Source organism: Dendrobates tinctorius, unplaced genomic scaffold, assembly GCF_039654945.1.
Source record: "Dendrobates tinctorius isolate UK_male_01 unplaced genomic scaffold, ASM3965494v1 ptg000051l, whole genome shotgun sequence".
In the NCBI taxonomy this organism is placed as follows: domain Eukaryota; kingdom Metazoa; phylum Chordata; class Amphibia; order Anura; family Dendrobatidae; genus Dendrobates; species Dendrobates tinctorius.
The window spans coordinates 121,201-146,500 of NW_027361719.1; the positions used below are offsets into that span (position 1 = coordinate 121,201).

General features: G+C 46.0%; 1 protein-coding gene across 6 annotated transcripts in view; it reads right to left on the reverse strand.

Annotated features, from left to right (window-relative positions):
- Positions 1-25,300, reverse strand: part of LOC141091243 (histone deacetylase 7-like) — a 247,764-nt gene that overhangs the window by 116,663 nt on the left and 105,801 nt on the right. The window lies entirely within an intron of this gene.

Genomic DNA, 25,300 nt, shown 5'->3' on the forward strand with positions numbered 1-25,300 from the left:
TCCATTGCGAGATGAAAAAAATAAGGGCGGTCTTCAGAGACTAGTGGGAGGTGATTTCACCAGTGCTATTATATATATATAGATAGATATAGATAAAGCTGTGTGTGCGTATATGTATCAAGCCACACCCAGTTCACATCACCCTGCCCACCGGTGGCTTTAGCGTGGGGTTGCAGAGGAAAAGTGCGGGACATGGGCAGAGAGCGGAGCTGCGAGTGAGAGAGCGGGACACGGATGGAGAGCGGGACTGTGGAGGGAAAGCGGGACACGGATGGAGAGCAGGGCTGCAGAGGGAGAGAGCGGGACGGCGGGTGGAGAGCGGGGCTGTTAAGGGAGAGAGTGAGACCCACATTTAGTTACTATGCCCAAGCAACGCCGGGCTCTTCAGCTAGTTATATACTGTACAGACCAAAAGTTTGGACACACCTTCTCATTCAAAGAGTTTTCTTTATTTTCATGACTATGAAAATTGTAGATTCACTCTGAAAGCATCAAAACTATGAATTAACACATGTGGAATTATATAATTAACAAAAAAGTGTGAAACAACTTAAAATACTGTATGTCTTATATTCTATGTTCTTCAAAGTAGCCACCTTTTGCTTTGATTTCTGCTTTGCACACTCTTGGCATTCTCTTGATGAGCGTCAAGAGGTAGTCACCGGAAATGGTTTTCACTTCACAGGTGTGCCCTGTCAGGTTTATTAAGTGGGAGTTCTTGCCTTATAAATGGGGGTGGGACCATCAGTTGTGCTGTGCAGAAGTCTGGTGGATACACAGCTGATAGTCCTACTGAATAGACTGTTAGAATTTGTATTATGGCAAGAAAAAAGCAGCTAAGTAAAGAAAAACGAGTGGCCATCATTACTTTAAGAAATGAAGGTCAGTCAGTCCGAAAAATTGGGGAAACTTTGAAAGTGTCCCCAAGTGCAGTGGCAAAAACCATCAAGCACTACAAATAAACAGGCTAACATGAGGACCGCCCCAGGAAAGGAAGACCAAGAGTCACCTCTGCTGCGGAGGATAAGTTCATCCGAGTTACCAGACTCAGAAATTGCAGGTTAACAGCAGCTCAGATTAGAGACCTGGTCAATGCCACACAGAGTTCTAGCAGCAGACACATCTCTACAACAACTGTTAAGAGGAGACTTTGTGCAGCATGCCTTCATGGTAAAATAGCTGCTAGAAAACCACTGCTAAGGACAGGCAACAAGCAGAAGAGACTTGTTTGAGCTAAAGAACACAAGGAATGGACATTAGACCAGTGGAAATCTGTGCTTTGGTCTGATGAGTCCAAATTTGAGATCTTTGGTTCCAATGACCGTGTCTTTGTGCAACGCAGAAAAGTTGAACAGATGGACTCTACATGCCTGGTTTCCACTGTGAAGCATGGAGGAGGAGGTGTGATGGTGTGGGGGTGCTTTGTTGGTGACACTGAACCAGCATGGCTACCACAGCATCTTGCAGCAGCATGCTATTCCATCTGGCTTGCATTTAGTTGGACCATCATTTATTTTTCAACAGGACAATGACCCCAAACACACCTCCAGGCTGTGTATGGGCTATTTGACCAAGAAGGAGAGTGATGGGGTGCTACGCCAGATGACCTGGCCTCCACAGTCACCAGACATGAACCCAATCGAGATGGTTTGGGGTGAGCTGGACCGCAGAGTGAAGGCAAAAGGGCCAACAAGTGCTAAGTATCTCTGGGAACTCCTTCAAGACTGTTGGAAGACCATTTCCGGTGACAACCTCTTGAAGCTCATCAACAGAATGCCAAGAGTGTGCAAAGCATTAATCAAAGCAACAGGTGGCTACTTTGAAGAACCTAGAATATAAGACATATTTTCAGTTATTTCACACTTTTTTGTCAATTATATAATTCCACATGTGTTAATTCATAGTTTTGATGCCTTCAGAGTGAATCTACAATTTTCATAGTCATGAAAATAAAGAAAACTCTTTGAATGAGAAGGTGTGTCCAAACTTTTGGTCTGTACTATATATATATATATATATATATATATATATATATTGTGAGAATCATGTGGGAATAGTGGATGAGGGCAGGTATATCTCGCCCAGATTCCTTTCCTATGTGGCCTAGTCTGGTCAGTATCGCACCTGCTTACTAATGGATAATGGGAGGTGGATATAAAAGGATGCAAGGTGGTTGTGTGAGTGTCTCAGCCTGGGAACACCGAGAGCCTGTCTGTGTGAGAGACACACGTGAGTGGAAGCAGTGCCCACTGCAACTGTGGTTTGGCTGGACGGGAGAAGCCCGCCAGTTGGTAGTTAGGTTGTCCATTGTTTAGTTAGTGCCGGACAGGCAAGGATTTGTTTTATGTTTTATTTCCTTTTGCATTGCTTTCACCTTTAATAAACCTGACCCAGGGTCAGTTACACCCAAATCCCAGCTCTGCGCCTGAGTTTCATGCTGAATGCACGTGACCTTTGACCCCAGCAAAGGCGATCCCGGAGTGTTTTATCACATTGTGGTGGAGAACGCGGGCATCACGTTGCAAGCATGAGCATGGAGGACGTGGTGAAAGCGCTGGTACAGTCCACCGCCGTCCAGCAAGAAGCTAATTGGGTGATGATGGCCCAGCTGAAGGAGTTGGTGGACATGACAGTTACCGATCGTTCGCTTCTCCAGCAGGTGCCGCAGCGCTTGGCAAGCTTACCTGAGCTTAACCTGGAAGCCGAGTCGAGAGTGATTCACGTGAGTCGGTACTGGCAGAAGATGACGACCGAAGATGACGTCGAGGCATACCTGACCACGTTTGAACGGACGGCGGTGCGAGAAAAATGGCCGAAGGCACGATGGGCCGGCCTGATTGCCCCGTTTCTTTCCGGTGAGGCCCAAAAGGCTTATTATGACTTAGAGCCTGAAGCCGCGCAGGACTTTGACAAATTGAAAGCCGAGATCTTGGCCCTGCTGGGAGTGACAAACGCTGTCCGTGCACAGAGAGTGCATCAATGGACTTATCAGCCGGATAAACCACCGCGGTCACAGATGTTCGACCTGATCCACGTGACGAAGAAGTGGCTACAACCCGAGGTGCTGACAGCGCCAGAGATAATCCAGAGAGTCGTCATGGACAAGTACCTGAGAGCTCTACCGCCAGCCCTGAGGAAGTGGGTAAGCCATGGAAATCCTACGACGGCAGATCAACTGGTGGATCTGGTTGAACGTTACTCCGTGGTGGAAGGACTCCGAGACGACGCTACCCCACCTCGTTCTTCATCATCTCCACGTGGAACCGGTAAGACTGTTCCAGGGAGTAGGGGAGATGGAAAAATCCCTAAGACAGTGGGGGAGGAAAACGGGACTGCCCGCACTGCGAGGCCGAGAGTAACGAACTATGGTCTAAGCAAGGGGCCCGTTAGGTGTTTCCGCTGCCAAGAGATGGGACATATTGCTGCGAACTGTCCGGTCACTACTGAACCCATGCAGTGCGACGTCACAGACTCTAAAAACCGCATGTCTATGGTTGCACGGGTAGTGAGTGTGAATGCCGGTCAAAAGGATGTGGAAAAACACTTGTGTGATTTAACGGTTGATGGCAAAAATGTGGTGGCATTGTTAGACTCGGGAAGTGTGGTGACTCTGGTGAAGGCCAGTCTGGTGTCAGCCTCGACTGGACCATCAGACAAATTTTCTGTAACGTGTGTGCATGGAGACACCTGTTCTTACCTCACCACGGTCATATGCATTACAACTTCCTATGGGTCTGTGCAACATAAAGTGGGACTCGTCCCGGCGTTATTGCATGATGTTATCCTGGGCCGGGATTTTCCCCACTTCTGGCAATTGTGGGAGAATCAGTTGATGCCTTTGGGTAATAGTGTACATGATTCTTCTCCCAGGGCGCGTGTGGGTCCCGAACCCCGGGAAGAGGTCTCCCCGGAAGACTCGGGGGAAGAGTCTGCGGGAAATGACCTGAAGTTCCCGTTTTCAGTCATGGCGGGTGATACGGAGGAGACCGGGGAAGAGGAGGAGGCTGACAGCCGTCCACCTCCCCGTTTGCCGGATTTAGAAGTTCAGAAAGATGACTTCCAAAGCGAGCAAATAAAGGATCCTACCCTTTCTCAGGCTAGGACAAATGTAAAAGTGATAAATGGGGTACCCGTAGAACCTGGCTCTAGGCTGGCATATCCTTACATGGTTCTGGAGAATGATTTACTCTATCAGATAGAGAAAAAGGGGGAAGATACGGTGCAACTATTAGTCGTGCCAAAACCCTACCGGCGGCAGGTGTTGGACCTGGCCCATGGACATGTGATGGGAGGTCACCTGGGAGTCCAGAAAACCACCGAAAGGATATTACATTGTTTTGTTTGGCCAGGCATGCATCACGATATTCGTGTATATTGTGAGTCTTGTCCTGACTGCCAAGCCTCTGCACCTAAGCCCCGGTTCTGTAGCCCTTTGGTACCCCTACCTATTATTGAAGTCCCGTTTGAGAGGATTGGGATGGATTTAGTTGGGCCCCTTCCACGGTCTGCACGTGGACACCAACATATCCTGGTCATCTTGGATTATGCCACCCGTTACCCGGAGGCCATCCCTTTGCATAACACGGCCACCAAGACGATTGCCAAGGAACTGGTGCATGTGTTTAGTCGGGTCGGTATACCAAAACAGATACTCACCGACCAGGGGACCCCCTTTATGTCCAGGATAATGAAGGAGCTCTGCCGATTGTTACAAATCGAACCGTTACGCACATCCGTGTATCACCCTCAAACAGACGGGTTGGTTGAACGGTTCAATAAAACTCTGAAGCAGATGCTGAGAAAGGTGATAGACAAGGATGGGAAGAACTGGGACTATTTACTTCCGTATTTGCTTTTTTCCATCAGGGAAGTACCCCAGTCTTCCACGGGATTCTCGCCTTTCGAGTTATTGTACGCCCGACGTCCTCGCGGACTGTTAGACGTTGCAAAAGAAACCTGGGAGGGTCAGGTCACTCCGTTTAAAACAGTGATAGATCACGTCACACAAATGCATGACCGTATTGCGGCTGTTATGCCTATCGTCAAAGAACACATGATACAGGCTCAAGGAGCCCAAAAAAGAATCTATGATAGGGGCGCCAAGATCCGTACGTTTGCACCCGGAGATAGGGTGTTGATCCTGGTCCCCATGGTTGACAGTAAGTTCCTGGCAAAGTGGCAGGGCCCCTTTGAGATCAAGGAAAGAGTTGGTGAAGTAAACTACAAAGTATACCAGGCAGGTAAACGGAAACCTGAACAGATTTATCATGTAAAGCTGATAAAGCCCTGGAAGGATCGGTCTGCCTTATCAGCGGAGCTGGCCCGTCCTGTCTGCCCGCATACCGTGCCGGAGGTACGGGTTGCAGAGACTCTCTCAGAGCGGCAAAAGACTGAGGTCAGGCAGTTTCTACTTCACAACCAAAAGTTTTTCTCAGAAAAACCCGGGCAGACTATGCTAATGAAACAGGACATCGTAACGGAACCTGGTGTCACAGTTCACGTAAAGCCCTACCGAATCCCGGAAGCGCACCGTGAAGCCGTTTCCCGAGAAGTGAAGGCAATGTTAGAGTTAGGAGTCATTGAGGAATCGCACAGTGCGTGGTCCAGCCCGATTGTGCTAATTCCTAAACCGGACGGCACCATCCGGTTCTGCAATGACTTCAGGAAACTGAATGCGGTCTCAAAATTTGATGCCTATCCTATGCCCCGGGTCAACGAGTTAATAGATCGGTTAGGAAAAGCCCGGTATATTACGACCATAGATCTAACAAAGGGGTATTGGCAGATCCCTCTGGCTGAGGCGGCCAGAGAAAAGACGGCATTTGCTACGCCGGAAGGTTTATTTCAGTATGTGTATATGCCTATTGGACTGCACGGGGCACCGGCGACCTTCCAGAGACTGATGGATCGAGTCTTGAGGCCACATAGGCGGTACGCTTCGGCCTATTTGGATGACATTGTCATTTACAGCTTGGACTGGGAGACTCATCTCCAGAAAGTACAAGCTGTGATTGACGACCTGTGGGAGGCAGGTCTAACCGCGAACCCCAAGGAATGTTACATCGGGCTAGAAGAAGCCCGGTATTTGGGGTATGTAATTGGGAGGGGTGTTGTTAAACCCCAGGTTGATAAGATTCAGGCGGTTCAGGACTGGCCACAACCTGTCAACAAGAAGCAGGTGCAAGCCTTCCTGGGGATCGCCGGTTATTATCGCCGGTTCATACCCAATTTTGCAGCCATCGCTACCCCCCTGACGGATCTTACAAAAGGGAAAGACTCCGTCATGATTAAATGGAGTTTAGCGGCTGAAGAAGCCTTCCATAGCCTAAAACGGGCACTTTGCTCTCAGCCCGTACTGGTGACTCCGGACTTCCGCAGCGAGTTTGTGGTACAAACGGATGCCTCTGATACCGGTATCGGGGCCGTACTCTCACAAGTGAGGGACGGAGTGGAACACCCAGTCCTCTATCTCAGCAGGAAGCTGAATAAACACGAGCAAAGGTATGCAGACGTAGAAAAAGAGTGCCTCGCCATTAAGTGGGCTCTAGAGGCCCTCAAATATTACCTGGTGGGCCGAAAGTTCAGGCTGATCACTGACCATGCCCCTCTCAAGTGGATGCACTTGAACAAGGAACGGAATAGCCGGGTGACCCGGTGGTTCCTTGCCCTGCAGGCCTACACTTTTACGGTGGAGCACCGCCCAGGAGTACAGATGGGAAACGCAGATGCCCTGTCCCGAGTGCACTGTTTGGCGGGTGTCATTGCTCGACCAGAGTGGTCTGAGCAGAGGGGGGGATATGTGAGAATCATGTGGGAATAGTGGATGAGGGCAGGTATATCTCGCCCAGATTCCTTTCCTATGTGGCCTAGTCTGGTCAGTATCGCACCTGCTTACTAATGGATAATGGGAGGTGGATATAAAAGGATGCAAGGTGGTTGTGTGAGTGTCTCAGCCTGGGAACACCGAGAGCCTGTCTGTGTGAGAGACACACGTGAGTGGAAGCAGTGCCCACTGCAACTGTGGTTTGGCTGGACGGGAGAAGCCCGCCAGTTGGTAGTTAGTTTGTCCATTGTTTAGTTAGTGCCGGACAGGCAAGGATTTGTTTTATGTTTTATTTCCTTTTGCATTGCTTTCACCGTTAATAAACCTGACCCAGGGTCAGTTACACCCAAATCCCAGCTCTGCGCCTGAGTTTCATGCTGAATGCACGTGACCTTTGACCCCAGCAAAGGCGATCCCGGAGTGTTTTATCACAATATATATATATATATATATATATATATATATATATATATATATATATATATATATATATATATATATATATATATATATATATATATATATAGTCCACAAATTGAGAAAATAGATATCCGGCACCGTTGTGTGGAAAAATAACCTGGATGTCTATATATATATATACACACACTGGATATAATGCACTAATACTTTTGTATATAGCGTATACACACACACACACATATACGCTGTTCAAACAAATAAAGGGAACGCTTAAACAACAATATAACTCCAAGTAAATCAAACTTCTGTGAAATCAAACTGTCCACTTCGGAAGCAACACTGATTGACAATCAATTTCACATGCTATTGGGCAAATGGAATAGACAACAGATGGAAATTATTGGCAATTATCAAGACACACTCAATAAAGGAGTGGTTCTGCAGGTGGGGACCACAGACCACTTCTCAGTACCAATGCTTTCTGGCTGATGTTTTGGTCACTTTTGAATGTTGGTTGTGCTTTCACACTCGTGGTAGCATGAGACGGACTCTACAACCCACGCAAGTGGCTCAGGTATTGCAGCTCATCCAGAATGGCACATCAATGCGAGCTGTGGCAAGAAGGTTTGCTGTGTCTGTCAGCGTAGTGTCAAGAGGCTAGACGCGCTACCAGGAGACAGGCCAGTACACCAGGAGACGTGGAGGGGGCAGTAGGAGGGCAACAACCCAGCAGCAGGACCGCTACCTCAGCCTTTGTGCAAGGAGGAACAGGAGGAGCACTGCCAGAGCCCTGCAAAATGACCTCCAGCAGGCCACAAATGTGCATGTGTCTGCACAAACGGTTAGAAACCGACTCCATGGGATGGTCTGAGTGCCCGACATCCACAGATGGGGGCTGCGCTCATAACCCAACACCGTGCAGGACGCTTGGACGCTTGGCATTTGCGACAGAACAGCAGGATTGGCAAATTCGCCACTGGCGCCCTGTGCTCTTCACAGATGAAAGCAGGTTCACACTGAGCACGTGTGACAGACGTGACAGAGTCTGAAGATGCCGTGGAGAGCGATCTGCTGCCTGCAACATCCTTCAGTGTAACCGGTTTGGCAGTGGGTCAGTAATGGTGTGGGGTGGCATTTCTTTGGAGGGCCGCACAGCCTTTCATGTGCTCACCAGAGGTAGCCTGACTGCCATTAGGTACCGAGATGAGATCCTCAGACCCCTTGTGAGACCATATGCTGGTGCGGTTGGCCCTGGGTTCCTCCTAATGCAGGACAATGCCAGACCTCATGTGGCTGGAGTGTGTCAGCAGTTCCTGCAAGATGAAGGCATTGAAGCTATGGAGTGGCCCGCCCGTTCCCCAGACCTGAATCCGATTGAACACATCTGGGACATCATGTCTCGCTCCATCCACTAATGTCACATCACAGACTGTCCTGGAGTTGTCGGATGCTTTAGTCCAGGTCTGGGAGGAGATCCTTCAGGAGACCATCCGCCGCCTCATCAGGAGCATGCCCAGGCGTTGTAGGGAGTTCATACAGGCACGTGGAGGCCACACACACTACTGAGCATCTTTTCCTTGTCATGAGGCATTTCCACTGAAGTTGGATAAGCCTGTAATTTGATTTTCCACTTTGATATTGAGTATCATTCCAAATCCAGACCTCCATGGGATATTCATTTTGATTTACATTGATAATTGTTATGTTTTATTGTTCTGAACACATTCCACTATGCAATGAATAAAAATTTGCAACTGGAATATTTCATTCAGAGATATCTAGGATGTGGTATTTTAGGGCTCCCTTTATTTTTTTGAGCAGTGTATGTGTGTGTGTAAACGCTATATACAAAAGTATTACTGTATTTTTAACGTATTTAGAAGTAACCCCCTATGGAGCCACTGAGGAGTGGATAAAATGTGTTTCGAACATACCCTAATCCACTTGTGTTCCCTTTAGCAATAGTGAATTGTGACTATTTTATGTCATTTTGACTATTATTTGCTCTGACATTTGCAACCATAACTGTCCTCATTTGTAAAGTCTATTTATCCTATTAAACACACTTTATGCTAGAGATTTTAGAATTATTGGTTCCTTTTGTGACCAGTAGAGTGTAAAGATGTCCATAATAGGCGTTATTTTGCATTTTTTTGTCAAGGTCGGGTGCAGTCTACATGGAAAGTCATTCATGACAAATGACAGACTACGTCATGATTTCATTAATAGAAGCCCAACCCAAGTCACATACCAAGGCAGTTGTATTCATTCGGTATCCTTTCAGCATCTAGAATGACAACCTTCCCTCATCAGTCATCGAGGACAAGATATTCACAGCTGTCTATATCATCTAGCATGCACCCAACTGTGTCATATTGGGCAAGATTCATCATTACCATTTTTTAAGTCACTTTTCTTTGTTTCTTGTGGTATTTATTGCTATTTTTAGCGCCATATAAAAAAAATATTTTTTTATTTTTGTCTTTTATCTTTTTGTGCCTTTATAGACTTTATAAAGTCTTACGATTCGTTGAAATGTCTCTCACAACTCTAACATTTGCTCCAAAAATTTGGCGTATAAAAAAATCACTCTAGGGGGAAATCAGGGTATTACTGGCACAAACATTTTACAACTTTTTAAAACATTTTAAATAATGACATGACCGTAAATATCAAGATTATGAAAACCATGCCCACAATGGTAAAAAGAGAATAAAACAGATGAATAATTAGAAAATAGAATTTAAAATAGGCACAACTTAAAAGAAGAATTTGGCAAAAAAAAAAAAAAACAGCCTTAAAACAGGAAAAATTAGACAAAATATATCTGATACTGCATGACAGCCATTGATAACTTCCATTACATTGTCCTATGGGTTGTCACCTAGCCTAATAAAGGGAATCTGTTAATAGGCTCAATCCTCCTAAACTGTCTATATGGGCATGTAGAAGAGAAAAACACCGTGAGCACAACTTAAGTAATGGTGCTAAAGGTTAGGTTCCCAAACCAAGTAGTTATAAGTTATAAACAGCACTCAACTTTAGGATATTCAGAAGAATATTTATTGTAGTACGTAAAAAAAAAACGTCCATAAAATTCTTCTGAATATCCTAAAGTTGAGTGCTAAGTTTATAACTTATAACTATATGGGCATGTTGGTCATAGGAAGCTGAATAAAATGATGCTTTGATATCTGCAATCTGATGTCTTATTCAGTAGAAATCCAAATTTTTCGTAATATAAATGAGCTGTTAAGATCTATGGGCTGGACACAGATCTACTGGAGAATCTGACTCCAGAGCTTATTTTAAATGAAGGGGGCACCACCAGTGTGAGACATCTATTGACTGAAAATATAGTCGCCTGAGCTCACTGCACTGTTCTGTAACACAGTACAGCATAGCTTAGCTTTATCTCATTACAACCACATCTGCAGTTGTAGCTCTCCTCTCACAGTACTGTCAGAACTGTGCCTGATTACAACTAGTACTTCAGCTTTCATTTCACAGGCAGCTAGTATGTGTTTGTCTGTGGGTGGGAGGGGCAGTACAGTTGAACTTTGTCTCATTACAAACACATCTGCATCCATATTTATCCTACAGTGCTATTATCTCTGGCCCTTCACACATACTGACCGCCTGTGACATGAAAGCTCTAGTGTTAATTGTTATCAGGCACCGCTATGCAGTGAGACTTTTAGATGAGACCCTCCTGTGTGAGACATATGACAGTTTGTGCTCCTTACTGAGCTTTGTCTCATTACCAACACTTCTCCCAGCTCTCCTCACAGTGCAATTAGGTCTGCTGTACTCTTCTCCCCCCACACTGGCTGTGTGAGATGAAAACTAAGGGCTGAGTCAGACGGCCGTATAACTTGTGCGAGAATCGCATTGCACTGCACGGACTGGTCGGCACATCTTCTGTCCTGAGCAGGACAGCGTGATGGTTTTCTATGCAGCTGTCAAGCTCAGGTCAGGAGAGCCGACAGCCAGTACAAGTTTTACGAGTCGATTCTCGCACGAGAAATACGGCAGTCCGTCTCTGCCCTTAAGAAGTAAATGTAATCACACTTATGTCTTCTCTACTCCCAGCACTTTGTAATCATACACATCTCTGCAGTGTCTCACCCTGGTAACGCCCCCTTTCATTTTAAATAAGCTCTGGAGGCAGATTCTTGGTGAGATCAGTGTCCAGCCCATAGATCTTAACAACTGATTTATATGAATAGAAACATGAATTTCTTAGAAATAATACATCGTATCACAAATATCTGTCATGTCGGACGCTGTTCACACCACAGCATCCGGCAGGCAGAGGTAGTTCCACCTCCAGCCACTATAGCCTCAGTGGCGCCGGCCTGATCTTCAGGCTCTCGGGGGTTAATCCTGCTGGAGACCAGGTTGGATGGTTAGTCACGCCCACGGTCTTTAAATAGTCATGCTGGCCTATGGGCGTCGCCGATTATAGCTTGTGTTTCATACCAAGTGGTTCCGGTCTGGAGTGGAGGTGTTCAAGAGAGAGAGATTCATATCTGGTGTCGTATGATCCGTCGTTATCCTTTCTCCTTCCCATATTTGTGTTTAGTTGTGCCCTGTTCACATTACTGTTTATTCCTGTGTGCGGCGCAGTGCAGTTTAAGTTCTCCCTGTCTGTCATTATTTGTGTGGGAGCTTTGGTGGTGACTTCTCACTGGGTGGAGGGTGGAGGGTTAAGTGCAGGGCTGAGCAGGAGATAAGGAAAGGTCGGAGGCTCAGGCATTTGCACCTTCAGCAAAAACCCTGGGTTGAGGGTCAGACAGGGTTTCCCCTAGTAAAGGGACACCACAGGGGCCCCAGGTCTTTCAGCCTTAGTTGAACTTAGCCCCCGTGACATTATAATCGGCCCACATTTTTCAGGAGTCCATGGATCCATTAGATTCCATAACCCGCCAGTTGGCGGCGCTGTCCATACAGGTCTCCGAGTTGAATGGGGCAGTTCAGCAGCAGGGCCTGGTAGTAGCAAAGGTGCAAACGGCATCTGCAGGTATCGGTGCAGAGCCGAAGTTTCCGCTGCCAGAACGATTTTCAGGCGATCGCAGCAAATTTGTCGTATTTCGGGAGGCCTGCAAATTATACTTCCGCATGCGGCCAATATCCTCAGGTAATGAGGCCCAGCGAGTAGGGCTGGTGTTGTCATTACTGAGTGGTGACCCCCAAGCATGGGCATTTTCCTTACCACCTGACTCTGCTACATTTCATTCGGTCGATAATGTTTTTTCTGCCCTCGGGCTCATTTACGATGACCCTGACCGACTGGCTCTAGCGGAATCTAAAATCCGCGCCCTCCGCCAGGGGGAGCGCTTGGCAGAAGACTATTGTTCGGAATTTCGCCGCTGGGCTGTAGACACACAGTGGAATGACCCAGCACTGCGGAGCCAGTTTATTCATGGGGTATCAGGGAGGGTGAAACAAGCCCTCCTGATGTATGAGACTCCGGCATCATTGGAGTCTGCCATGAGTTTGGTGATACGTATTGATCGCCGTTTTCGTCAGGGGGCACAGGAGACGCTACCTCTGGGGGAAAACAGAGGTGCAGGTGTGGTTGAAGTAGATGAGTCCCCTGAACCTATGCAGATTGCTGGCGTGGCACAGGTTCGGCCTCGCGCTCCGGGAGTCCGGAAGTCCGGAGCATGTTTCTACTGTGGTAAAGGTGGTCATTATGTTAACGTTTGCCCGGTACTACCTAAGAGGGTCACACCGGCGGAAAACTGTTAAGCTCAGAGGGTATGGAGGAGACCCAACTGAGCGTATGCATATCCTCCATGATGGTATCTCAATGTATGCTCCCTGCCAAGGTTATTGTCGCCGGCAGAGAGCTACCTATATCAGTGTTTGTGGATAGCGGTTCCGCCACCAATCTCATAGATGAGGAGTTTGCACACACCGCCGGGTTTAAGATTGAAAAACTTCCTCACCCCATACAGGTGGTGACCATTAATGCTGTTCCCCTCCCTCAAGGGGAGATTACTGAGTTTGTGGCAGAGGTGAAACTCCACATTGGGGTCCTACATTCTGAGTCGGTTACATGTAGGGTCCTCCGTAATCTCCCAGCTCAAATGGTCATGGGTTTTCCATGGCTGTCCAGGCACAACCCGGTAATTGATTGGAAAACTCAGGACATAGTACAATGGAGTGGTTTCTGCCAAGACAATTGCTTGGCCACATGTGTGTCCGCCGTGACGCCCAGCCTGCCGGAGGCTTTGCAGGATTTCGCGGATGTTTTCTCTGAGAAGGGTTGCTCAGAACTGCCTCCACATAGAGCCTATGACTGTGCTATTAGGCTAAAACCCGGGGCCAAATTACCTAAGGCCAGGATGTTTAATATTTCTGGTCCTGAGAGACAAGCTCTGAAAGACTACATCGCGGAGAGTCTGAGCAAAGGTCACATCCGGCCTTCGTCCTCGCCTGTAGCCGCGGGGTTTTTCTTCATTAAGAAGAAAGATGGGGGGTTACGCCCGTGTCTGGATTTCCGAGAGTTAAACCAGATTACTATCCGTGATCCCTACCCAATGCCGTTGATCCCGGATTTGTTCAACCAGGTAGCGGGGGCAAAATGGTTTTCCAAGCTGGACCTCAGGGGGGCGTATAACCTCATAAGGGTCCGTCAGGGGGATGAGTGGAAGACGGCGTTTAACACTCCTGAGGGTCATTTTGAGAGTCTGGTTATGCCGTTTGGGTTGACCACCGCGCCTGCCGTTTTCCAACATTTTATTAATGATGTCTTTGCTCATGTCCTGGGGAGATTTGTGATTGTATACCTGGATGATATCCTCATTTATTCTAGCGATCGGGACACTCATTTGCAGCATGTTAGGCAGGTGTTACAGTTGCTCCGGGAGAACCAGCTCTATGCTAAGCTGGAAAAATGTTTATTTTTTGTCCAGGAGTTGCCCTTTTTGGGATATATTGTGTCCGCAGCTGGTTTTAAAATGGACACCGCTAAGGTGCAAGCGGTGTTGCAATGGGAGAGGCCGGAGAGTCTGAAAGCACTCCAGCGGTTCCTGGGGTTTGCGAATTATTATAGGAAATTTATAAAACACTTTTCGACCGTCGCCAAACCGCTCACGGACATGACAAAAAAGGGTGCCGATCTGGCGAACTGGCCTGAGGTGGCTATACGTGCATTTGAGCGTCTGAAGAATAGTTTTGCTTCAGCCCCCATTCTGGTGCAACCAGACGTGTCTAAACCTTTTGTGGTAGAGGTTGATGCGTCGGAGGTGGGAGTGGGGGCAGTACTGTCTCAAGGCTCGTCCTTGAGCGAGATGCATCCATGCGCCTACTTCTCCAAGAAGTTGTCGCCGGCCGAACGGAATTATGATATCGGCAACAGGGAGTTGTTGGCCATCAAACTGGCTTTTGAGGAATGGCGACACTTCTTGGAGGGGGCGGCTCACCAGGTCACAGTTATCACCGACCATAAGAATCTGCTCTACCTGGAGTCGGCCAAGCGTCTGTCTCCTAGGCAGGCTCGCTGGGCATTGTTTTTTACTCGTTTCAATTTTCTTGTGACGTACCGTCCCGGGGCTAAAAACACCAAGGCGGATGCTTTGTCTAGGTGTTTTCCGGGGGGAGAACCTCGGGAAGAGCCGGTACCCATCCTCCAGAAAGGGGTAGTGGTCTCGGCTCTCACGACTGAGGTAGAGGCGGAGATTGCCGAGGCCCAAGAGGAGGTACCACCAGGACTTCCCGCCAACAAATCATTTGTACCCCTGCATCTTCGGCCTAAGGTGTTGAAGGAACACCACGATTCGGTACTGGCTGGTCACCCAGGGGTGAAGGGCACCTTAGAGCTGGTATCGCGTCGTTTCTGGTGGCCCAAAATCCGGCAGGACGTGGTCTCGTACGTGGCAGCTTGCATCACGTGCGCTAGGGCTAAGTCACCCCGAACCCGTCCTGCTGGCACGCTACAGCCTCTGGGGGTACCCAATAGGCCATGGACAGAAATCTCCATGGATTTTATCACTGACTTGCCAGCCTCGGCAGGGAACACGGTCATCCTGGTGGTGGTTGACCGTTTTTCAAAGATGGCGCATTTTGTGGCGTTGTCCTCTTTGCCCAATGCTAAGACGTTGGCTCAGGTATTTGTGAAGGAGGTGGTCAGACTCCACGGAATACCGTCTGACATAGTATCTGATAGGGGTACGCAATTTGTGGCGAGGTTTTGGAAAGCTTTTTGCTCAAGGTTGGGGATCAAGTTGTCACATTCATCGGCGTTTCATCCACAGTCTAATGGACAAACTGAGCGCATGAACCAAAATCTTGAACAGTATTTACGATGCTTTGTGTCCGACAACCAGGAGGAGTGGTCTACTTTCCTTCCTCTGGCCGAATTCGCATTAAATAATCACCGCCAAGAGTCATCAGGAGAGTCTCCATTCTTTTGTGTGTACGGTCAACATCCTCAGTTTTGTACCTTACGTCAGGGTGACTCCGGGGGTGTCCCGGAGGAGGATCAGCTAGGAGCCCAATTGTCATCAGTCTGGAGGCGGGTGAAACAGCGTTTGTTGAGCATGAGTGCCAGGTACAAACGGGTGGCTGACAGTAGACGCGTGCCAGGTCCGGACCTGTGTGTGGGTGAATGGGTGTGGTTAGCTACGAAGAACATAAAACTCAAAATCCCTTCTTTAAAACTGGGTCCAAGGTTTATTGGGCCTTTTAGGATTTCTGCCATCATTAACCCAGTGGCTTATCGGTTGGAACTTCCCGCAGTGTACAAGATACACAACGTGTTTCACAGGGCTTTATTGAAAAAGGTGGTAGGCTCTGTGGACACAACGCCGATGCCACCTCCAGTCATGGTGGATGGCGAGTTAGAGTTCGAGGTCGCCAAGGTAGTGGACTCTCGAGTAGTACGCCGTACTCTTCAGTATTTGGTGCACTGGCGGGGGTATGGTCCAGAGGAGAGGTCTTGGGTTCCAGCCTCAGACATACATGCGGATCGGCTGGTCAGTTCTTTTCACCGTCGTCATCCGGACAAGCCGGGTCCTATGAGTCTTGAGGGCCCTGGGGTCCCTCGTAGAAGACGGGGTACTGTCATGTCGGACGCTGTTCACACCACAGCATCCGGCAGGCAGAGGTAGTTCCACCTCCAGCCACTATAGCCTCAGTGGCGCCGGCCTGATCTTCAGGCTCTCGGGGGTTAATCCTGCTGGAGACCAGGTTGGATGGTTAGTCACGCCCACGGTCTTTAAATAGTCATGCTGGCCTATGGGCGTCGCCGATTATAGCTTGTGTTTCATACCAAGTGGTTCCGGTCTGGAGTGGAGGTGTTCAAGAGAGAGAGATTCATATCTGGTGTCGTATGATCCGTCGTTATCCTTTCTCCTTCCCATATTTGTGTTTAGTTGTGCCCTGTTCACATTACTGTTTATTCCTGTGTGCGGCGCAGTGCAGTTTAAGTTCTCCCTGTCTGTCATTATTTGTGTGGGAGCTTTGGTGGTGACTTCTCACTGGGTGGAGGGTGGAGGGTTAAGTGCAGGGCTGAGCAGGAGATAAGGAAAAAAGAGGCTCAGGCATTTGCACCTTCAGCAAAAACCCTGGGTTGAGGGTCAGACAGGGTTTCCCCTAGTAAAGGGACACCACAGGGGCCCCAGGTCTTTCAGCCTTAGTTGAACTTAGCCCCCGTGACAATATCAGTGTATCATTTTATTCTGCTTTCTGTAACCTACATGACCTTATAAACGGCTTAGGAGGGCTAATCCTATGGAAAGATTCCCTTTAAGCCATATCAACAGATATACTAAAATTGCTGTCTTTGGTAGTTGTCACCTAGTATCTGTTATATTATTTTTCGGATATTATATAATATGTGAACTATTGATCGAGAAAACTATTTACAAATTGTCTCTTTCGTCAAAATGAAATGTTAATATTAAACTAAATGTTAGCAATATAGAGTAGAAATCAAGTGTTGAAAAACCCAAGTGAGTAGTGACAGCAGGAATGTGTTTCTTCTGATATCGCAATCAGCGGGGACTCAGCAGGATAGTGCAATGCTGATAATTAGCTGATATGGAAAGGGACATTGGATATTGGATACTTGACAGACCTCACATGTGTGTCGCCCAGGTAAGCAAATACCAGCAAGCAGATTGGTGTATTTTTGTTCACTACATTCTTTTTACATATTTTTTCATTTTTAGGTCAGATGTGCCTTTTTTCCCCTTTCTCATTCAATGGGAACATCTATCCCATTTAATAAGTTTATTAGATATAGTGTAAGTTATGTTATTTTTGCTCATTAATATATTGGTACAAAAATCATTAAAATGGTATGTTCATCTTACTTATGGATATGAGATGTACTAAAAGCGGAACCAAATTGGTAAAAGCATTATTTATTATGTATCCCTTATCCAATAGTTAGGCCTCATTCAGATTTGAGGGTTTTTCATTTATAAAGAGGATGGACCGAGTTTCATCAGTGATTTCCATCAGAGTTTCATCAGTTATTTTCGTTGATGAGAAAAAACAAGTTTCTCCACAGCACACAAATGGCATCCGAACGCGGACAGATCATATTCACTGACCCATTGACTTACACTGCTGATTAGATCCAACACTTGGATCAGTATTAGACGTCTCTACAGCTTTGCATGGACCACTCTGTCTGAGAAAATACATCGAACAGCCCCACAGACTGTCATAGGTATGAGTGCTCTCCGTGAATAAAATGGATAGCGCTCATACATGAAAAACTGAGGTGTGAATGAGCCCTTATCCTGACACTCAGCCTGTATTACATCCAGAGCAGCATTCACAATTCTGCCTCATTTCGAGCATTGTTGTGATTGAGGGCCCACCATCTAGTAGTATATAATGTGTTCTTCCACTGTCAGTTGCATAGTACGGTAAGTCTGGAGTCATGATTTCAGGCAGATCATACCACCAGAAAGGTTTGATTTTTATGATTGATTCCAAAGTCAGATTCATATTTAGTAGTCATCTAGTGAGTTATTGGAGAGCTGTTGTAGGGGCCCAGTTTCATCATAACCTGACCCTCTGGTGGGAAAATCCAACTCTAAATCGAAGAGTAAGTTTTCCTTCATTATATCATGTCACCAGAAAAAGCTCTGCCAGATTTTGGGTTACAAAGGGAGAGAGTTCAGCTCTGAAGCTTACAGATTTTAAATTCAGCTCTGGATTACAATGCTGGCTGTACTAATATGAGCACATATTATATGTGTAAATATGAGTAAATTAGTATTAGAAGTCAGACATAATTGAGCACCAGTTTAGATCTACGCAGACATATCGAAGGGAAATGTCAGTGCAGACAAAAAATGTTTTTTTTATGTGGATCTAGATTTCACAATACATACTATGTACATTATTAAATAGATCTCTTAGACCTGATGAGGCTGGACTATTTTCTTTGAAAACCCACATCAGAATAGCTGTATAAAGAGCATTTTATCCAACTACACATTTTAATATTAGGGCGCAGACAAACGGTCGTATTTCTCGTGGGGAGAATCGCATCGCAATCCTCCGACAGGCCCAGCCCCTCTCCTGACTTGCGTAAAAATACATCACGCTCAGTTCAGGAGAGTTGTCAGGCCAGTCCTTGCACTGCGATGTGATCCTTGCACGAGAAATATGGCCATCTGCGCCCTTAAGCAGGAAAACTTTGAAAGCAGGTTATACAGCGATTTTTTTAATAAACCTGGATTTTCATAGTAAGTACACCGGCCACATCAGGCCTAAATGCTTATTTTAAAATATATACAGTTAAAGTCCGTAAATGTGGTTGCAGGCCCTCGTTTAAGAAATTTTCCTATGAAAAGGAATTGTTTTGAACTGCAGCCTGGTGTCTGCAAGATACTATGTGTGACTTGTAATAGCTGAAGGCTGATACCAGAGTTCTTACAAAACTCCCCTGAGAGTAGAGGGGCCTCATAAACCTTATTGTAATGTTACGCACATACAGATCCCTTTCCTGCAACCTATGCCTGTCCATCTTTGTCACAGCTTCCAGATTCCTCAGTCAGAAAGGGAGAAAGACCAGAAAGGCTTCGCTGCTTACGTCTGAGCTTTTATATGGCCATGCATGAAACCAGACAGGGCGTTACATGATATTCCCAGGACGTAGATTACACATTATTTCTTACAACACACAAATGCTGTCATATCATAACTGAGAATTAATTTTCCTATTATTTTGACCAAGTGTTCAGGATTTGCCCTGTATTATCAGGGTAGGACCCATGGCTGTGGAGGTTTAGTAGGGGTGCGGGGGTTTGGGGGTTACAGCCTATAAGCATTAGGTCAGGATCACACATGCGAGAAACACGGCTGAGTCTCACATGCTAATACCCGGCACTTGGATTGAAGCGTACGGCCACATAGCAATACATGGAGCCGCACGCTCCGCTCCCGAGTGCCGGCGGCAGTGCCAAGTATTAACATGCGAGACTCGGCCGTGTTTCTTGCATGTGTGATCCCGACCTAAGGGCTCATACTCACTTGCGAGTCTCGCATGAAAACCTGGCAATGCCGCCGGCACTCGGACGGGAGCGTGCGGCTGCATAGAAATACATGTAGCCGCACGCTCCAGTCCGAGTGGCAGTGCCAGGTTTTCAGATTCTTTTCTCTTAGACCCTCACTGCCTTGGGTGGACCAAAGGTCAGTTCAAAGAGTCTTCAATATGTAATATAATTATAAGTGAATATAATGATAATTATTAATAAAGTCTGTCAATGAGCCTGCTTGCTGACTGTTTTTAATAGAAGATACAAAGTTCATGCCTGCATTGAGTGCACTGAAACAAAGTTTACACCTTCTTGACCGGGCCAATTTTTACAATTCTGACCACAGTCACTTTATGAGGTTATAGCTCTGGAACGCTTCAACGGATCCCACTGATTCTGAGACTGATTTTTCGTGACATATTGTACTTCATAATAGTGGTAAAATTTATTTGATATGACTTACGCTTATTTGTAAAAAAAAAAAAAAAAATCGGAAATTTTGCAAAAATTTTGAAAATTTCGCAAATTTCAAACTTTTTATTTCCATGCCCTTAAATCAGAGAGTCATGTCACACAAAATAGTTAATAAATAACATTTCCCATACGTCTACTTTACATCAGCACAATTTTTTTAAACCATTTTTTTGTTAGGTAGTTATGAGAGTTAAAATTTGTCCAGTGATTTCTCATTTTTACAAAAAAAATTTCAAAAACTATTTTTTTAGGGACCACATCACATTTTAAGTGACTTTCAGGGGCTTAGATGAAAGAAAATACCCAACAGTGATACCATTCTGAAATTTGCACCCCCTCAAGGTGCTCAAAACCACATTTAAGAAGTTTATTAACCCTTCAGGTGCTTCACAGGAATTAATGGAATGTGCAAGAAAAAATTAAACATTTAACTTTCTTTCCTAAAAATTTTCCTTTAAGTCTATTTTTTTTTTTACTTTCGCAAGGGTAACAGGATAAAATAGAGCATACAATTTGTTGTACAATTTCTCCTGAGCATGTCGATACCCCATAAGTTGGGTAAAACCACTGCTTGGGCACACGGCCTCGGAAGGCAACGAGCACCATTTCACTTTTTGAATGTTAAATTTGCTGGCATAATTAGCGGACATCATGTCACTATAGGAGAGCCCCTGATGTGCCTAACAGTGGAAACCCCCCACAAGTGGCACCGTTTTGGAAACTAGACCCCTTAGGGACCTTATCTTGATGTGTATTGAGCACCTTGAATCCTCAGGTGCTTCACAGAAGTTTATAATGTAGAGCCGTGGAGATAAAAAATAAAATTACATTTTTTCCACAAATATCTTTTTTAGCTCCAAATTTTGTATTTTCACAAGTGTAACAGTAGAAAATTGGATCCCAAAGTATGTTGTGCAGTTTCTCCTGACTCCTGAGTTCACCGATACCCCATATGTGGTTGAAAACTCCTTTTGAGGTACAGTTCAAAGCTCAGAAGAGAAGTAGCTCCATATTACCGTGCAGATTTTGCACTGGTTTGAGGGTGCCATGTCACATTGGCAGAGCCTCTGAGGTGCCAGAACAGCAGAACCCCCCATAAGTGACCCCATTTCACCAATTAAACCTCTCAATGAATTCATCTAGGGGTGCAGTGATTATGTTGACACCACAGGTGTGTCACAGACTTTTATACCATTGGGCAGTGAAGAAAGAATAATTTACATTTTTACCATCAAGATTGTTTGTTAGCCCCAAGTTTTTACTTTTTCACACTGGGAAATGGGTGAAAATGGCACCAGAATTTGTCTCACAATTTCTGCTGAATGTAGAAATACCCCATTACCCCATATGTGGCTGTGTAGCACTACGTTGCTATCCGGAGTGACTCGGGAAGGACAGAACGCTATTTGCCTCCTGGAGAGCAGATTTTCCTAGACTAGTTTGCGGATTCCATTTAAAGAGCCCCTAAGTGCTAGAAAAGCAGAATCCCCATCAAATGACCCCCTTTTGGAAATTATAACCCCTTGTGAATTTATCTACAGATGTAGTTCAAAGGAAGCCGAGTTGTGATTGGTTGCCAAGAGCAACAGTTTTCCTTACAACCAATCACTAAGCATCTCTCATTTCACCAGAGCTGGTTAAAAGAAGCTGAGCTGTGATTGGTTGCTATGAGCAAGTTTTCCCACTCAACAACACCTCAGCAGACACTGACATGGTGGGAGAAATCTAACATCCCCGGGAACATAAGCTCCCAGCCATTGTCTACCCCCCAGAAAGGAGCACAGAGCACATGACAGAAATTAATCCCCCTCCCTGCCCATATGCCCATCACACATCCTCCATGCCATAGGCACATCTTCCCTCTTAAAGGGATCTCTGGTATGAAAGTTAGGGCAAATCCCTCAGCGCTCTGATTCTGACCCCAGACTTCTATTAAAGGGATCATTGGTATGGAAGTCAGGGCAAATCCATCCAGCGCTTTGGTTTTGACCCCAGGCTTTCTCAAAGGGATCCCCGGTAAGGAAATTAGGACCATTCCACTCAGCTCTGTGGTTCTGACCCCAGGGTCTCTTAAAGGGATCATTGGTATGCAAGTTAGGGCAAATCCACTCAGCATTTTGGTACTGACCCCAGGCCTTTCTTAAAGGGATCTCCGGTAAGGAAGGCAGGGTAAATCCAACCAGTGCTTTGGTTCTGACCCCATGCCTCTCTTAAAGGAATCCCTGGTATGGAAGTCAGGGCAATTGCCTTCAAATGCTCTGGTACTGACCTCAGGCTCTCTTAAAGGGATCTCCTGTATGGAAGTTAGGGCAAATCCCTCAGCACTCTGATTCTGACTCCATAGTTCTATTAAAGGGATCATTGGTATGTTAGTCAGGGCAAATCCACTCAGCACTCTGGTTCTGATCCAAGGATTTCTTAAAGGGATCTCCGGTATGGAAGTCAGGGCAAATCCACTCAGCGCTCTGGTTCTGACGCCAGGCCTCTTTTAAAGGGTTCCCCGGAATGGAAGTTAGGACCGTTCCACTCAGCGCACTGGTTCTGACCCCAGGCTGACAGGATGATGTGGGATATTAGGGGTAGTAGTCCGGTGGCTCTGGCTGACGGGATGATGCGGGATATTAGGGGTAGTATTCCGGTGGCTCTGGCTGATGGGATGATGTGCGATATTAGGGGTAGTAGTCCGGTGGCTCTGGCTGACGGGATGATGTGGGACTTTAGGGGTAGTAGTCCGGTGGCTGTGGTTGATGAGACGATGTGGGATATTAGGGGTAGTAGTCCGGCGGCAGTGATAGGATGATGTGGGATATTAGGGGTAGTAGTCCGGTGGCTCTGGGTGACGGGACGATGTGGGATATTAGGGGTAGTAGTCTGGTAGCTCTGGCTGATGGGATGATGTCGGATATTATAGTGAATGTGGCTATGCGGAGTGGGCGGGGCTCTACACTCAGCTTTATATATATAGATAGATAGATAGATAGATAGATATAATCATTATAATTTGTTATAACTAACCGTAGTTAGTTACTTTGCCCGGTCAGCGCCGGGCTCTTCAGCTAGTCTCTATATACAGTCATATGTTGAAGTTTGGGCACCCCTATTAACCTTTTTTCTTTATAACAATTTTGGTTTTTGCAACAGCTATTTCAGTTTCATATATCTAATAACTGGTGGACTCAGTTATATTTCTAGATTCAAATGAGGTTTATTGTACTAACAGAAAATGTGCAATCTGCATTTAAACAAAATTTGACCGGTGCAAAAGTATGGGCACCTCAACATAAAAGTGACATTAATATTTCGTAGATCCTCCTTTTGCAAAAATAACAGCCTCTAGTCGCTTCCTGTAGCTATTAATGAGTTCCTGGATGAAGGTATTTGTGACCACTCCTGTTTACAAAACAATTCCAGTTCAGTTAAGTTTGATGGTTGCCGAGCATGGACAGCCCGCTTCAAATCATCCCACAGATGTTCAATCATATTCAGGTCTGGGGACTGGGATGGCCATTCCAGAACATTGTAATTGTTCCTCTGCATGAATGCCTGAGTAGATTTGGAGCGGTGTTTTGGATCATTGTCTTGCTGAAATATCCATCCCCTGCGTAACTTCAACTTCGTCACTGATTCTTGCACATTATTGTCAAGAATCTGCTGATACTGAGCTGAATCCATGCGACCCTCAACTTTAACAAGATTCCCGGTGTCGGCATTGGCCACACAGCCCCAAAGCATGATGGAACCTCCACCAAATTTTACTGTGGGTAGCAAGTGTTTTTCTTGGAATGCTGTGTTTTTTAGCCTCCATGCATAACGCCTTTTTGTATGACCAAACAACTCAATCTTTGTTTCATCAGTCCACAGGACCTTCTTCCAAAATGTAACTGGCTTGTCCAAATGTGCTTTTGCATACCTCAGGCGACTCTGTTTGTGGCGTGCTTGCAGAAACGGCTTCTTTCGCATCACTCTCCCATACAGCTTCTCCTTGTGCAAAGTGCGCTGTATTGTTGACCGATGCACAGTGACACCATCTGCAGCAAGATGATGCTGCAGGTCTTTGGAGGTGGTCTGTGGATTGTCCTTGACTGTTCTCACCATTCTTCTTCTCTGCCTTTCTGATATTTTTCTTGGCCTGCCACTTCTGGGCTTAACAAGAACTGTACCTGTGTTCTTCCATTTCCTTACTATGTTCCTCACAGTGGAAACTGACAGGTTAAATCTCTGAGACAACTTTTTGTATCCTTCCCCTGAAAAGCTATGCTGAATAATCTTTGTTTTCAGATCATTTAAGAGTTGTTTTGAGGAGCCCATGATGACACTCTTCATAGGAGAATCAAATAGGAGAACTACTTGCAAGTGGCCACCTTAAATACCTTTTCTCATGATTTGATACACCTGGCTATGAAGTTCAAAGCTCAATGACGTTACAAAACCAATTTAGTGCTTCAGGAAGTCAGTAAAAAGTAGTTAGGAGTGTTCAAATCAAGAAAATGATAAGGGTGCCCATACTTTTGCACCGGTCAAATTTTGTTTAAATGCAGATTGCACATTTTCTGTTAGTACAATAAACCTCATTTGAATCCAGAAATATAACTGAGTCCATCAGTTATTAGATATATGAAACTGAAATAGCTGTTGCAAAAACCAAAATTGTTATAAAGAAAAAAGGTTAACATTAATAGGGGTGCCCAAACTTTAACATATGACTGTATAAAAATGAATGTGTGTGTGTATCACTACCAATCACGAAGCATCTCTCATTTCACCAGAGCTAGTTAAAAAAATCTGAGCTGTGATTGGTTGCTATGACCAACAATTTTCCCACTTGACAACACCTCAGCAGACACTGATATGGTGGGAGAAATCTAGCATCCCCAGGAACATAAGTTCCAGCCATCGTCTGTCCCCCAGAAAGGAGCAGTGAGTGCATGACAGAAATGAATCCCTCCTCCCGTGCCCATGTACCCATCACACATCCTCTATCCGGTAGGCACATCTTCCCTCTTAAAGGGATCATTGGTATGGAAGTCAGAGCAAATCCATCCAGGGCTTTGGTTTTGACCCCAGGCCTCTCTTA